This window comes from Oncorhynchus tshawytscha, linkage group LG31, assembly GCF_018296145.1.
Source record: "Oncorhynchus tshawytscha isolate Ot180627B linkage group LG31, Otsh_v2.0, whole genome shotgun sequence".
Lineage (NCBI taxonomy): Eukaryota > Metazoa > Chordata > Actinopteri > Salmoniformes > Salmonidae > Oncorhynchus > Oncorhynchus tshawytscha.
The window spans coordinates 12,766,549-12,785,550 of NC_056459.1; positions in this window are offsets into that span (position 1 = coordinate 12,766,549).

Consider the following 19,002-nt stretch of genomic DNA (forward strand, 5'->3'; position numbering starts at 1 on the left):
CAACAGCCAATGCCACCACAACTGCAGCTGGTACCTCAACAGCAGTTGCCACTACAACATCCCTGTAACCACAACTGCAGCCCACACTACAACAGCCAATGCCACCACAACTGCAGCTGGTACCTCAACAGCAGTTGCCACTACAACTTCCCCTGTAACCACAACTGCAGCCCACACTACAACAGCCAATGCCACCACAACTGCAGCTGGTACCTCAACAGCAGTTGCCACTACAACTTCCCCTTTAACCACAACTGCAGCCCACACTACAACAGCCACCACACTGCAGCCCACACAGTTGCCACACAACTTCCCCTGCACCACAACTGCAGCCCACACTACAACAGCTTGCCACCACAACTGCAGCTGGTACAACAGCAGTCCACTACACGACAGAGGCAGCCCACACTACAACACTGCCACCACAACTGCAGCTGCACTACAGAGGCTGCCACTACAACTGCACTACAACTTCACCACAACTGCAGCCCACACTACAACAGCCAATGCCACCACAACTGCAGCTGGTACCTCAACAGCAGTTGCCACTACAACATCCCCTGCAACCACAACTGCAGCCCACACTTCAACAGCTTCTGCCACCACAACTGCAGCCACTCTTACGACAGAGGCTAACACTACAACTGCAGCTGCTGCAGCTGCCTGTCACCACAACTGCAGCCCACAACTTCACTACAACTGCAGCCCCTCACCACAACTGCAGCCCACACTACAACAGCCAATGCCACCACAACTGCAGCTGGTACCTCAACAGCAGTTGCCACTACAACTTCCCCTGTAACCACAACTGCAGCCCACACTACAACAGCCAATGCCACCACAACTGCAGCTGGTACTACAACAGCAGTTGCCACTACAACTTCCCCTATAACCACAACTGCAGCCCACACTACAACAGCTTCTGCCATCTCAACTGCAGTGGCTCCTACGACAGAGGCTGCCACTACAACTGCAGCTGCTACTACAACTTCACCTGTCACCACAACTGCAGCCCACACTACAACAGCCAATGCCACCACAACTGCAGCTGGTACCTCAACAGCAGTTGCCACTACAACATCCCCTGTAACCACAACTGCAGCCCACACTACAACAGCCAATGCCACCACAACTGCAGCTGGAGGCTACCACTACAACAGCAGCTGCTACTACAACTTCCCTGTCACCACAACTGCAGCCCACACTACAACAGCCAATGCCACCACAACTGCAGCTGGTACCTCAACAGCAGTTGCCACTACAACATCCCTGCAACCACAACTGCAGCCCACACTGCCAGCTACAACAACTGCAGCCTGCAACCACAACTGCAGCCCACACTGCACAACAGCTTCTGCCACCACAACTGCAGCCACACTCTTACGCCACAGAGGCTAACACTACAACTGCAGCTGCTACTACAACTTCACCTGTCACCACAACTGCAGCCCACACTACAACAGCCAATGCCACCACAACTGCAGCTGGTACTACAACAGCAGTTGCCACTACAACATCCCCTGCAACCACAACTGCAGCCCACACTTCAACAGCTTCAATGCCACCACAACTGCAGCAGCTTCTGCCACCACAACTGCAGCCACTTACGACAGAGGCACTACAACTGCAGCTGCTACTACAACTTCACCTGTCACCACAACTGCAGCCCACACTACAACAGCAGCTGCCACTGCCACCACAACTGCAGCTGGTACAACAGCAACCACACTGCAGCTGGTACCTCAACAGCAGCCACTACAACTTCCCCTGTCACCACAACTGCAGCCCACACTACAACAGCCAACCACAACTGCAGCTGGCTGCTACTGAGGCTGCCTACAACAGCAGCTGCCACTACAACTTCCCCTGTCACCACAACTGCAGCCCACACTACAACAGCCAATGCCACCACAACTGCAGCTGGTACCTCAACAGCAGTTGCCACTACAACTTCACCTGTCACCACAACTGCAGCCCACACTACAACAGCCAATGCCACCACAACTGCAGCTGGTACCTCAACAGCAGTTGCCACTACAACATCCCCTGTAACCACAACTGCAGCCCACACTACAACAGCCAATGCCACCACAACTGCAGCTGGTACCTCAACAGCAGTTGCCACTACAACAACCCTTGCAACCACAACTGCAGCCCACACTTCAACAGCTTCTGCCACCACAACTGCCGCCACTCTTACGACAGAGGCTAACACTACAACTGCGGCTGCTACTACAACTTCCCCTGTCACCACAACTGCAGCCCACACTACAACAGGCAATGCCACCACAACTGCAACAGGTACCTCAACATCAGTTGCCACTACAACTTCCCCTATAACCACAACTGCAGCCCACACTACAACAGCTTCTGCCACCACAACTGCAGCCCACTACTTCGACAGAGGCTGCCACTACAACTGCAGCTGCTACTACAACTTCACCTGTCACCACAACTGCAGCCCACACTACAACAGCCAATGCCACCACAACTGCAGCTGGTACCTCAACAGCAGTTGCCACTACAACTTCCCCTGTAACCACAACTGCAGCCCACACTACAACAGCCAATGCCACCACAACTGCAGCTGGTACCTCAACAGCAGTTGCCACTACAACTTCCCCTGCAACCACAACTGCAGCCCACACTTCAACAGCTTCTGCCACCACAACTGCAGCCCACACTACAACAGGCTCTGCCACCACAACTGACAGAGGCTGCCACTACAACTGCAGCTGCTACTACAACTTCACCTGTCACCACAACTGCAGCCCACACTACAACAGCCAATGCCACCACAACTGCAGCTGGTACTACAACAGCAGTTGCCACTACAACTCCCTGTAACCACAACTGCAGCCCACACTACAACAACTGCAGCTGGTCAACAGCAGTGCCACCACAACTGCAGCCACAACTGCAGCCCACACTACAACAGCTGCACACAGCAGCTGCAGCTGCTACTAACAACTTCACCTGTCACCCTGTCACCACAACTGCAGCCCACACTACAACAGCCAATGCCACCACAACTGCAGCTGGTACTACAACAGCAGTTGCCACTACAACATCCCCTGCAACCACAACTGCAGCCCACACTTCAACAGCTTCTGCCACCACAACTGCAGCTGGCTCTTACGACAGAGGCTGCCACTACACTACAAGCTGCTACTACAACAACTTCCTGTCACCACAACTGCAGCCCACACTACAACAGCCAATGCCACCACAACTGCAGCTGGTACTACACCAGCAGTTGCCACTACAACTTCCCCTCTAACCACAACTGCAGCCCACACTACAACAGCCAATGCCACCACAACTGCAGCTGGTACTACAACAGCAGTTGCCACTACAACTTCCCCTGTCACCACAACTGCATCCCACATTACAACAGCCAATGCCACCACAACTGCAGCTGGTACCTCACGACAGAGGCTGCACTACAACTGCAGCTGCCACTGCACCTGTCACCACAACTGCAGCCCACACTACAGCAATGCCACCACAACTGCAGCTGGTACCACAACAACAGCAGTTGCCACTACAACATCCCCTGTCACCACAACTGCAGCCCACACTACAACAGCAATGCCACCACAACTGCAGCTGGTACTACACTACAGCAGCTGCAACTACAACTTCCCCTGTCACCACAACTGCAGCCCACACTACAGCAGCCACCATGCTGCAGCCACAACTGCAGCTGCTACTACAGCAGCTGCCACTACAACTTCCCCTGTCACCACAACTGCAGCCCACACTACAACAGCCAATGCCACCACAACTGGTACTCAGCACAGTGCAGCTGCACTACAACAGCCACCTGCCACTGCAGCCCACACTGCCAATGCCACCACAACTGCAGCTGGTACTACAGCACAACACAACTGCAGCTGCACACACTGCCTGCACACAACAGCTGCACCACCACTCTTACAACAGAGGCTGCCACTACAACTGCAGCTGCTACTACAACTTCACCTGTCACCACAACTGCAGCCCACACTACAACAGCCAATGCCACCACAACTGCAGCTGGTACCTCAACAGCAGTTGCCACTACAACATCCCTTGCAACCACAACTGCAGCCCACACTACAACAGCTTCTGCCACCACAACTGCAGCCACTCTTACGACAGAGGCTGCCACTACAACTGCAGCTGCTACTACAACTTCACCTGTCACCACAACTGCAGCCCACACTACAACAGCCAATGCCACCACAACTGCAGCTGGTACTACACCAGCAGTTGCCACTACAACTTCCCCTCTAACCACAACTGCAGCCCACACTACAACAGCCAATGCCACCACAACTGCAGTTGCTACTACAACTTCCCCTATTACCACAACTGCAGCCCACACTACAACAGCTTCTGCCACCACAACTGCAGCCACTCTTACGACAGAGGCTGCCACTACAACTGCAGCTGCAACTACAACTTCACCTGTCACCACAACTGCAGCCCACACTACAACAGCCAATGCCACCACAACTGCAGCTGGTACCTCAACAGTAGTTGCCACTACAACATCCCCTGCAACCACAACTGCAGCCCATACTAAAACAGCCAAAGCCACCACAACTGCAGCTCAACTACCAATGACAGAGGCTGGTACTACAACTGCAGCTGCCACTACAACTTCCCCTGTCACCACAACTGCAGCCCACACTACAACAGCTTCTGCCACCACAACTGCAGTACAACTCCCTGCACCACAACTGCAGCCCACACTACTGCACTTCTGCCACCACAACTGCAGCTGCAGCAGCTACAACTACAACTTCACCTGTCACCACAACTGCAGCCCACACTACAACAGCCAATGCCACCACAACTGCAGCTGGTACCTCAACAGCAGTTGCCACTACAACTTCCCCTGTCACCACAACTGCTGCAGCCACACTACAACAGCTTCTGCCACCACAACTGCAGCTGACAGAGGCTACTACAACTGCAGCTGCTACTACAACTTCCCTGTCACCACAACTGCAGCCCACACTACAACAGCTTCTGCCACCACAACTGCAGCTGGTACTACAACAGCAGTTGCCACTACAACTTCCCTGTGACCACAACTGCAGCCCACACTACAACAGCTGCCACCACAACTGCAGCTCTTACTAACACTACAACTGCAGCTGCTACTACAACTTCACCTGTCACCACAACTGCAGCCCACACTACAACAGCCAATGCCACCACAACTGCAGCTGGTACTCAACAGCAGTTGCCACTACAACTTCCCCTGTCACCACAACTGCAGCCCACACTACAACAGCCAATGCCACCACAACTGCAGCTGGTACCTCAACAGCAGTTGCCACTACAACTTCCCTGCACCACAACTGCAGCCCACACTACAACAGCTTCAATGCCACCACAACTGCAGCTGGTACTACCAACAGCAGTTGCCACTACAACTTCCCCTGCAACCACAACTGCAGCCCACACTACACAGCTTCTGCCACCACAACTGCAGCCACTCTTACGACAGAGGCTGCCACTACAACTGCAGCTGCTACTACAACTTCACCTGTCACCACAACTGCAGCCCACACTACAACAGCCAATGCCACCACAACTGCAGCTGGTACCTCAACAGCAGTTGCCACTACAACATCCCTTGTAACCACAACTGCAGCCCACACTACAACAGCTTCTGCCACAACAACTGCAGCCACTCCTACGGCAGAGGCTGTCACTACAACTGCATCTGCCACTACAACTTCCCCTGCAACCACAACTGCAGCCCACACTACAACAGCCAATGCCACCACAACTGCAGCTGGTACCTCAACAGCAGTTGCCACTACAACTGCAGCTGCCACACTACAACACTTCACCACAACTGCACCCACACTTGCAGCCTGCACCACAACAGCAGCCACCACAACTGCAGCTGGTACCACAACAGCAGTTGCCACTACAACTTCCCCTGTCACCACAACTGCAGCCCACACTACAACAGCCAATGCCACCACAACTGCAGCCACTCTTACGACAGAGGCTAACACTACAACTGCGGCTGCTACTACAACTTCACCTGTCACCACAACTGCAGCCCACACTACAACAGGCAATGCCACCACAACTGCAACTGGTACCTCAACATCAGTTGCCACTACAACTTCCCCTATAACCACAACTGCAGCCCACACTACAACAGCTTCTGCCATCTCAACTGCAGTGGCTCCTACGACAGAGGCTGCCACTACAACTGCAGCTGCTACTACAACTTCACCTGTCACCACAACTGCAGCCCACACTACAACAGCCAATGCCACCACAACTGCAGCTGGTACTACAACAGCAGTTGCCACTACAACTTCCCCTGTCACCACAACTGCAGCCCACACTACAACAGCCAATGCCACCACAACTGCAGCTGGTACTCTCACACAGCAGTTGCCACACTTCCCTGCAACCACAACTGCAGCCCACACTACAGCTTCTGCCACCACAACTGCAGCCCCACTTAACAGCTGGCTACCACACTACAACTGCAGCTGGTACACTAACAACTTCTACAACTTCCCTGTCACCACAACTGCAGCCCACACTACAACAGCTTCAATGCCACCACAACTGCAGCTGGTACCTCAACAGCAGTTGCACAGACTGCCACTGCAACCACAACTGCAGCTGCTACTACAACTTCACCACAACTGTCACCACAACTGCAGCCCACACTACAACAGCTTCAATGCCACCACAACTGCAGCCCACACTACTACACAGAGGCTGCCACCACAACTGCAGCTGCTACTACAACTTCACCTGTCACCACAACTGCAGCCCACACTACAACAGCCAATGCCACCACAACTGCAGCTGGTACTACAACAGCAGTTGCCACTACAACATCCCTGTCACCACAACTGCAGCCCACACACTACAACAGCCAATGCCACCACAACTGCAGCTGGTACTGCTCAACTGCAGTTGCCACTACAACTTCCCCTGCAACCACAACTGCAGCCCACACTACAACAGCTTCTGCCACCACAACTGCAGCCACTCTTACGACAGAGGCTGCCACTACAACTGCAGCTGCTACTACAACTTCACCTGTCACCACAACTGCAGCCCACACTACAACAGCCAATGCCACCACAACTGCAGCTGGTACCTCAACAGCAGTTGCCACTACAACATCCCCTGCAACCACAACTGCAGCCCACACTACAACAGCTTCTGCCACCACAACTGCAGCCACTCCTACGACAGAGGCTGCCACTACAACTGCAGATGCTACTACAACTTCCCCTGTCACTACAACTGCAGCCCATACTAAAACAGCCAATGCCACCACAACTGCAGCTGGTACCTCAACAGCAGGTGCCACTACAACATCCCCTGTAACCACAACTGCAGCCCATACTAGAACAGACAATGCCACCACAACTGCAGCTGGTACACTCAACAGCAGCTGCCACTACAACTTCCCTGTCACCACAACTGCAGCCCACACTACAACAGCTTCAATGCCACCACAACTGCAGCTGGTACAACTCAGTTGCCACTACAACTTCCCTGTCACCACAACTGCAGCCCACACTACAACAGCCAATGCCACCACAACTGCAGCTGGTACTACACAGCAGCTGCCACTACAACTGTCACCACAACTGCAGCCCACACTACAACAGCCAATGCCACCACAACTGCAGCTGGTACCTCAACAGCAGTTGCCACTACAACATCCCCTGCAACCACAACTGCAGCCCACACTACAACAGCTGCAGCTCTGCCACAACAACTGCAGCCACACTCAACAGCCACGACAGAGGCTGCTACGACACTACAACTGCAGCTGCTACTACAACTTCCCTGTCACCACAACTGCAGCCCACACTACAACAGCCAATGCCACCACAACTGCAGCTGGTACCTCAACAGCAGTTGCCACTACAACAGCAGTTGCCACAACTGCAGCTGGTAACTTCCCTACAACTTCCCTGTCAACCACAACTGCAGCCCACACTACAACAGCTTCTGCCACCACAACTGCAGCCACTCTTACGACAGAGGCTGCCACTACAACTGCAGCTGCTACTACAACTTCCCCTGTCACCACAACTGCAGCCCACACTACAACAGCCAATGCCACCACAACTGCAGCTGGTACCTCAACAGCAGTTGCCACTACAACTTCCCCTGCAACCACAACTGCAGCCCACACTTCAACAATTTCTGCCACCACAACTGCAGTCACTCTTACGACAGAGGCTGCTACTACAACTGCAGCTGCTACTACAACTTCACCTGTCACCACAACTGCAGCCCACACTACAACAGCCAATGCCACCACAACTGCAGCTGGTACCTCAACAGCAGTTGCCACTACAACTTCCCCTGTAACCACAACTGCAGCCCACACTACAACAGCCAATGCCACCACAACTGCAGCTGGTACCTCAACAGCAGTTGCCACTACAACTTCCCCTATAACCACAACTGCAGCCCACACTACAACAGCCAATGCCACCACAACTGCAGCTGGTACTCTACAACAGAGGCTGCCACTACAACAGCTCCCTTCCCTGTCACCACAACTGCAGCCCACACTACAACAGCTGCCACCACAACTGCAGCTGGTACTACAACAGCAGGCTGCCACTACAACTGCAACTGCAGTCACCACAACTGCAGCCCACACTACAACAGCCAATGCCACCACAACTGCAGCTGGTACTCAACAGCAGTTGCCACTACAACTTCCCCTGCACCACAACTGCAGCCCACACTACAACAGCTTCTGCCACCACAACTGCAGCCACTCTGAGGCTGCCACTACAACTGCAGCTGCTACTACAACTTCCCCTGTCACCACAACTGCAGCCTACAACAGCCACACCAGCAGCCACCACCACTGGTACTGCAGCCACTACAACTCCCCTGTAACCACAACTGCAGCCCACACTACAACAGCTTCAATGCCAAAACTGCAGCTGGTACAACAGCAGTCACACTACAACTTCCCCTGTCACCACAACTGCAGCCCACACTACAACAGCCAACCACCACAACTGCAGCTGGTACCTCAACAGCAGCTGCCACTACAACTTCCCTGTCACCACAACTGCAGCCCACACTACAACAGCCAATGCCACCACAACTGCAGCTGGTACTCTCAACAGCAGTTGCCACTACAACTTCTGCCACTACAACTGCAGCCCACACTACAACAGCTGCCACCTGCAACACAACTTCAGCCGCACACTACAACAGTCGCAGCCACCACAACTGCAGCCCCACAACTTCCCTGTCACCACAACTGCAGCCCACACTACAACAGCCCACCACAACTGCAGCTGGTACAACAGCAGTTGCCACTCAACTCCTGCTACTGACAACTCAGCCTGCAACAACTGCAGCCACACTACAACAGCCAGCCACCACAGCAGCTGGTATCCAACAGCAGCTGCACTACAACTCCCTGTCACCACAACTGCAGCCCACACTACAACAGCCAATGCCACCACAACTGCAGCTGGTACACAACTGCAGTCCACTACAACTTCCCCTGTAACCACAACTGCAGCCCACACTACAACAGCCACAACAACTGCAGCACCTGGTACTAACTGTAACCAGCAATACTACACAGCTTCCCTGTCACCACAACTGCAGCCCACACTACAACAGCCCAGCCACCACAACTGCAGCTGGTACCACCAGCAGTGCAGCTACAACTTCCCCTGTCACCACAACTGCAGCCCCACTACAACAGCCAATGCCACCACAACTGCAGCTGGTACCACAACTGCAGCTGCCACTACAACTTCCCTGCAGCCACAACTGCAGCCCACACTACAACAGCTGCCACCACAACTGCAGCTGGTACTGCAGTTGCCACTACAACTCCCTGCTACAACAACTGCAGCCCCCAATGCAGCCCACACCACACAGCCAAGCCACTACAACTGCAGCTGCCACTACAACAGCTGCTTGCAACACCCTGTCACCACAACTGCAGCCCACACTACAACAGCCAATGCCACCACAACTGCAGCTGGTACTGCAACACAGTTGCCCTGCAACTCACCACAACTGCAGCCCACACTAAACAGCATCTGCCATCAACATCAACTGCATTTACCACCACTTCCACTACTCCCGCTGCCACCACCACAACTGCAATCTGCCACCACAACAGCCCACACTGCCAATGCCACCACAACTGCTGCCAGGCTGGTACTACAACAGCAGCTGCACTACAACTTCCCTGTCACCACAACTGCAGCCCACACTACAACAGCTGCCACCACAACTGCAGCTGGTACCACAACAGCAGCTGCCTACAACTTCCCTGTCACCACAACTGCAGCCCACACTACAACAGCCAATGCCACCACAACTGCAGCTGGTACTCAACAGCAGTCGCCACTACAACAGCCCCTGTCACCAAAACTGCAGCCCACACTACAACAGCCCCTGCCACCACAACTGCAGCCCAACTACTACAACAGCTCCTCCCACTACACAACTGCAGATGTTAACGACAACAGCAGTTGCCACTCTGCCACCACAACTGCAGCCCACACTCTGCCACCACAACTGCCACCACAACTGCAGCTGGTACTACAACAGCAGTTGCACTCTGCAACCTGCATCCACAACTGCAGCCCACACTTGGACAGCTCCACAACTGCAGCTGGTACAACCACAGAGGCTACAACAGCACAGCCCACAGCCAATGCCACCACAACTGCAGCTGGTACCACACTACTACAACAGCAGTGCCACCACAACAGCCCCTGCAACCACAACTGCAGCCACACACTACAACAGCCACTGCCACCACAACTGCAGCTGGTACCCACCACTACTACAGCCCCTGTCACCACAACTGCAGCCCACACTACAACAGCCCCTGCCACCACAACTGCAGCTGGTACCACAACAGCAGCTGCCACTACAACTTCCCTGTCACCACAACTGCAGCCCACACTACAACAGCTTCAATGCCACCACAACTGCAGCTGGTACCTCAACAGCAGCCGCCACTACAAAGCTGCTACTCCCTGTCACCACAACTGCAGCCCACACTACAACAGCGCTGCCACCACAACTGCAGCTGCTCAGTATGACAGCAGCCGCTGACACTACAACAGCAGCTGCTACTACAACTTCCCCTGTCACCACAACTGCAGCCCACACTACAACAGCTTGCCACCACAACAGTCAGTGACACTCAAGAGCAGTTGCCACTACAACATCCCTGCACCACAACTGCAGCCCACACTACAACAGCCAATGCCACCACAACTGCAGCTGGTACTACTACAACTTCCCCTGTCACCACAACTGCAGCCCACACTACAACAGCATGCCACCAACTGCAGCTGGTACCTACAACAGCAGCAGCCCCTGCAACCACAACTGCGCCAAAACCACCACAACTGCAGCCACACACTGCACTGGTACTCAACAGCTTCTGCCACCACAACTGCAGCCCACACCACAACAGCATCTGCCACCACAACTGCAGCTGGTACTGACCAGCAGTTGCCACTACAACTCCCCTGCTACCACAACTGCAGCCCAACCACAACTGCAGTCCCAGCCACCTCAACTGCATTTGCTGCTACTGACAACATCTGCTGTCACCACAACTGCAGCCACCACTACAACAGCAGGCCCTGTCACACAACTGCAGCCCACACTACAACAGCCATGCCACCACAACTGCAGCTGCCACTACAACAGTCAGTTGCCACTACAACTGCCTCTGCAAAACAACTGCAGCCCACACTTACAGCCCCTGCCACCACAACTGCAGCCCCTACAAGCAGGCTGCCACCACAACTGCAGCTGCTACTAACTTCCCTGTCACTGCAACTGCAGCCCACACTACAACAGAAGCCACTGCACCACAACAGCAGTGCCACTACAACTTGCCACCACTACTGCAGCATCAGCTATCACAACTGCAGCTGCAGAGGCTGCCACTACAACAGCCCCTGTCACCAACAACTGCAGCCCACACTACAACAGCCACTGCCACCACAAATGCATAGTCGAACTAGTTGCCACTACACAGCTCCTCCCACTGCAGCCCACACTGCAGATGTTAACTGAACAAGAAAATCTGCCACTATGAAAACTGCAGCCACACTACAACAGCCAATGCCACCACAACTTTCAGCTGGTACTAACAGCAGACTACAACATCCCCTGCAACCACAACTGCAGCCCACACTTAACAGCTGCCACCACAACTCCCACTGCCACAACAGAGGCAACACTACAACTGCCAGCTGCACTACAACTGTCACCAGCCACCACAACTGCAGCCACCACTACAACAGCCACTGCCACCACAACTGCAGCTGGTACCAACACAGTTGCCACTACAACTTCCCTGTCACCACAACTGCAGCCCACACTACTAACAGCCCCTGCCACCACAACTGCAGCTGGTTCCAGGCAACACTTATGGTACTATGCTGCAACATCCGCTGTCACCACAACTGCAGCCCACACTTCAAAAGCCCCTGTCACCACAACTGCAGCTGCCTACTGCAGAGCAGCAGCCACCACACGACTCCCCTGCCACCACAACTGCAGCCCACACTAACTGCAGCCAATACTTCAACAGTCCCAGCCACCACAACTGCAGCTCCCCTAACCAGCAGCCCACCTACAACAGCCAATGCCACCACAACTGCAGCTGGTACTGCAGCCACTAAAACTGCTTCTGTCACCACAACTGCAGCCCACACTACAACAGCCCCTGCCACCAAAACTGCAGCTGGTACCACAACAGCAGCTGCCACTACAACTGCCCCTGCAACCACAACTGCAGCCCACACTCAACAGCTGCCACCACAACAGCAGGCGCCACCACAAAAGCCCCTGTCACCACAACTGCAGCTGCCACTACAACTTCCCTGTCACCACAACTGCAGCCCACACTACAACAGTCCATGCCACCACAACTGCAGATGCTACCACAACTGCAGTCTGCCACTACAACTTCCCCTGCACCACAACTGCAGCCCACACTACAACAGCCATGCCACCACAACTGCATTTGCAACAGCAGACAACTGCCAATGCCACAGCAACTGCAGCCCACACTCAACAGCCCCACAGAACCAGCCACCACAACCGCACTGGCTACAACAGCAGCTGCAACACAACTGCAGTTACCACTACCACAACTGCAGCCCACTACAACATACCACAACTGCAGCCACACACAACTGCAGGGGCTGCTGTTACAACTGCAGCCCACACTGATGCAACAGCAGTTGCCACTACAACTTCCCCTGGAACCACAACTGCAGCCCACACTCAACAGCCTGCCACCACAACTGCAGCTGGTACAACACCTGCAGCTGCCTCTACAACTTCACCTGTCACCACAACTGCAGCCCACACTGCCAATGCCACCACAACTGCAGCTGCCACAACAGCAGTTGCCACTACAACTAGCCACCACAACTGCCCACACTACAACAGCTTCTGCCACCACAACTGCACAACAGAGGCTTTCACTCAAAAGCAGCTGCCACTACAACTTCCCTGTCAACACAACTGCAGCCCACACTACAACAGCAATGCCACCACAACTGCAGCTGGTACTACAACTGCAGCTGCCACTACAACTTCCCTGCCACCACAACTGCAGCCCACACTACAACAGCCGCTGCCACCACAACTGCAGGGGCTGCTGTTATACATGGCCACTATGCAGTTGTGGTGTCACCTGTACTACTGTCAGCCCTGCCACCACAACTAGCCAGCTGGTACTGCAACTGCAGCCACCACACAGTTGCAGCCCCCCTGCCACCACAACTGCAGCCCACACTTATGACAACTGAAGCCACCACTACAGCAACAACAGTCAGCTGACACCACAACTGCAGTTGCCACAACTGCAGCCCACACTACAACAGCTGCCACCACAACTGCAGCTGGTACCTCAACAGCAGCCACTACAACATCCCTGCCACCACAACTGCAGCCCACACTTCAACAGCTTCTGCCACCACAACTGCAGCTGCACGACAGAGGCACACTACACACTGCAGCTGCACTACAACTTCCCCAGCCACCACAACTGCAGCCCACACTACAACAGCCAATGCCACCACAACTGCAGCTGGTACCACCACTTGCCACTACAGCCCCTCTCACCACAACTGCAGCCCACACTTCAACAGCTTCACCACAACTGCCCCACTGACACCAAAAACTGCAGCTGTCACCACAACAGCAGCCGCAACTACAAAAGCCCCTGTCACCACAACTGCAGCCAACACTACGACAGACGCTGCCACCACAACTGCAGCTGCCAGTATGACAGCAGCCGCTGACACCACAACTGCAGCCGCTCATATGACAGCTGCTGCCACTACAACTGCAGCTTCTACTACAACAGTCAGTTCAACTTCAAGAGCAACTGCCACTATGACTGCAGGTGCCACCATAATTGCAGCCCCCACTCCTACATTCCCAGCCACCACAACTGCAGCTACTTCCACAACTGCATCTGCCACTACGATAGCAGCCGCTGCCAAAACTACTTCTGCCACCACAACTGCAGCCCACTACTACAACAGCAATCTGCCACAACTGCAGCTGGTACAACAGCATTGCCACTACAACTTCCCCTGCAACCACAACTGCAGCCCACACTACAACAGCTTTGCCACCATGCAAACACAACAGTCCCAGCCACCTCAACTGCATTTGCTGCACCACAATCTGCTGTCACCACAACAGCAGGCACCACTGCAGCTGGTAAACAGGCCCTGTCTCAACAACTGCAGCCCACACTACAACAGCCAATGCCACCACAACTGCAGCTGGTACTACAGACTGCAGTGCACTGTCATGACAACTGCCACTGCAAAACTGCAGCTGGTACCCGAACAATTACAGCCCCTGCCACCACAACTGCAGCCCCTACTACAACATCCCCAGACACCACAACTGCAGCAGCAGCCCACCTCAACTGCATCTGCCACTATGACAACAGCCGCTACCACCACAACTGCAGCCCACAAACAGCTACTACATCAGCTATCACAACTGCAGCTGCTGCACTACAACTTCCCCTGTCACCACAACTGCAGCCCACTACTATGACAGCCACTGCCACCAAACTGCAGCTGGTTGAACAGCAGTTGCTACTACAACTCCTCCCACCACAACTGCAGATGTTAAACAGCTTCTGCCACAAAATGCTGACTCTATGAAAGAGTCGCTGCCACCACAACTGCTGCCACCACAATTTCAGCAGCTCACCAGAACTGCATCTGCCACCACATCAACAGCATTTACACCACAACTGCAGCTGGTACCACAACAGCAGTTGCCAGCACAACAGTACCCTGCCACCACAACTGCAGCCCACACTACAACAGCCACTGCCACCACAACTGCAGCTGCTCACAGCACTGCCACTACAACTTCACTACCACAACTGCAGCCCACACTCTCACCACAACTGCAGCAACAACTACATTGCCACTTTACAACTTACCACAGCAACTGCTGCCACTTCAGCAGCTGCCGCACCACAACTGCAGCTTATGCTACAGCTGCAGTGCCACTACATCCGCTGTCACCACAACAGCAGCCGCCACTACAAAAGCACCTGACACCACTACTGCAGCTGCTACCAAAACGGCAGCCGCCACAATAGCTTCCCCTGTAACCACAACTGCAGCTAACACCACAACTGCAGCCGCCACCAAAACAGCCGCTGCCACCACAACTAAAGAAGGTACTACAACAGCAGTCTCCACCACAACTTCCCCTGTCATCACAACTGCAGCCCACCGTACAACACCCACTGCCACCCCAACTGCAGCTATCATCACTACTGCAGCCGCCACTACAGCAGTCCCAGCTACCACAACTGTAGCCGTCACTACGAATGCCCCTATCACCACAACTGCAGCTGGTTCTACAACTGCCATTGCCACCACAACGGCAAACGTTCCTCATACAGCTGCTGCCATTACAACTGCAGCTGCTACTACAACTTCCCCTGTCATCACAACTGCAGCCCACACGACAAAAGACGCAGCCACTACAATTACAGATGCTAACACAACAGCAGCCACCACTAAAACTTACCATGTCACCACAACTACAGCCCACACGACAACAGCCGCTGCTACCACAACTGCTCCCACCACCACCAAAGCCGCTCCTATGATAGGTGCTACCACTTCAACTGCAGATGCTACTACAGCTTCCCCTGTCACAACAACTGCAGCCCACACTACCACAGCTGCTGCAACCATGACTGCAGTTACCACCACAACAGTCCCATCTACCACAACTGTAGCCGCCACTACGACTGCCACTGTCACCACAAATGCAGCTGCTACCACAACTGCATCCGCCACTACAACAATAGCCTCTACCACCACAAGTGCTGCCACAACTACTACATCATCTCCTAAAATTGTAGCCACCACTTTGACAGCCCGTTTCACCACAACAACAGTCGATAAAATGACAGTTCCATTCACTAAAATTGCAGATGCTACCACAACTTCATCTGCCACTACGGCAGCAGCAACTGCCACCACAAATGCGGCCGCTACCACAACTGCATCTGCCACCACATCAACAGAATTTACCACTAAAACAACTCCCACTGCCATCACAACTGCAGCCGCTCCCATGACAGCTGCTACTACAACTTCCCCTGTCACCAAAACTGTAGCCCACACTACAACAGCCAATGCCACCACAACTGCAGCTGCCACCACAACTGAAGCAACTCCCACAACAGTCCGTGACACTACAACAGCAACCCACACTACAACAGCCGGTGCACCAACAATTGCAGCCCCCACTACAAAATCCCCAGCCACCACAAATGCAGCTGCTACCACAACTGCATCCGCCACTACAATAATAGCCACTACCACCACAAGTGCTGCCACAACTACTACATCAGCTCCCAAAATTGTAGCCGCCACTATGACAGCCCCTTTCACCACAACTGCAGCCTCTACTAGGAAAGCCCCTGCCACCACAACAACAGTCAATACTATGACAGTTCCATTCACTAAAATTGCAGATGCCATCACAACTTCATCTGCTACTACAACTTCCCCAGTCACCACAATTGCAACCCACGCTATAACAGCCGCTGCCCCAACTGCAGCCGCTCCCACAACTGCAGCCGCTCCCACGACAGCTGCTACTACAACTTCCCTTGTCACCAAAACTGTAGCCCACACTACAACAACTGCTGCAACCACAACTGCAGCTGCCACCACAACTGAAGCAACTCCCACAACAGTCCGTGACACTACAACAGCAACGCACACCACAACAGCTGGTGCACCAACAATTGCAGCCCCCACTACAAAATCCCCAGCCACCACAAATGCAGCTGCTACCACAACTGCATCCGCCACTACAACAATAGCCTCTACCACCACAAGTGCTGCCACAACTACTACATCAGCTCCCAAAATTGTAGCCGCCACTTTGACAGCCCCTTTCACCACAACTGCAGCCTCTACTAGGAAAGCCCCTGCCACAACAAATATAGTCGAACAACTACGACAGCTCCTCCCACTACAATTGCAGATGTTAACGACAACAAAATCTGCAACTATGACAATAGCCTCTGCCACCACAACTGCTAACACCACAATTTCAGCCGCTACCAGAACAGCATCTGCAACCAACTCAACTGCATTTACTACTTCGGCAACTCCTGCTGCCACAACCACAACTGCAGCCACCAGCACAACAGTACCAGTCACCACAACTGCAATCACCACAACAACAGCCACTGCCACCACAAGTGCTCCCACCACTACTACATCCCCTCTCACCACAACTGTAGCCACAACTACATCAGCCCCTGCCACCAAAATGTCAGCTGTTACCACAACAGCAGCTGCCGCACCCACAACTGCTTATGCTACTATGACAAAATCCGCTGTCACCACAACAGCAGCTGCCACTACAAATGCCCCTGTCACCACAACTGCAGCCCACACTACGACAGACTCTGCCACCACAACTGCAGCTGCCACTATGACAGCAGCTGCTGACACCACAACTGCAGCTTCTAACACAACAGTCAGTGACACTTCAAGAGCAATTGGCACTACGACAGCCGGTGCCACCATAATTGCAGCCCCCACTACTACATTCCCAGCCACCACAACTGCAGCTGCTACCACAACTGCATCTGCCACTACAATAGCAGCCGCTGCCAAAACTACTTCTGCCACCACAACTGCATCCACTACCACAACAGCATCTGCCACCACCACAACTGCATTGACCACTTCAACAACTCCCGCTGCTACCACAACTTTAGCTGCAACCACAACAGTCCCAGCCACCTCAACTGCATTTGCTGCTATGACAACATCTGCTGTCACCACAACAGCAGCCACCACTACAAAAGGCCCTGTCACAACAACTGCAGACGGCACTACGACAGTCCATGCCACCACAACTGCAGCTGCCACTACAACTGCAGTCACTGTCACCTCAACTGCCACTGCAAAAGCAACCCGAACAATTACAGCCCCTGCCACCACAACTGCAGCCCCTACTACAACATCCCCAGCCACCACAACTGCAGGCGCTACCTCAACTGCATCTGCCACTATGACAGAAGCCGCTACCACCACAAGTGCTGCCACAACTACTACATCAGCTATCACAACTGTAGCTGCAACTACGACAGCCCCTGTCACCAAAACTGCAGCCTCCACTACGGCATCCACTGCCACCACAAATATAGTCGAATTACTACGACAGCTCCTCCCACTGCAATTGCAGATGTTAACGACAAGAAAATCTGACACTATGAAAATAGCCACTGCTGCCACCACAATTTCAGCCGCTACCAGAACAGCATCTGCAACCACATCAACTGCATTTACTACTTCGACAACTCCCGCTGCCACAACCACAACCGCCAGCACAACAGTACCAGCCACGACAACTGCAATCACCACTACAACAGCCACTGCCACCACAAGT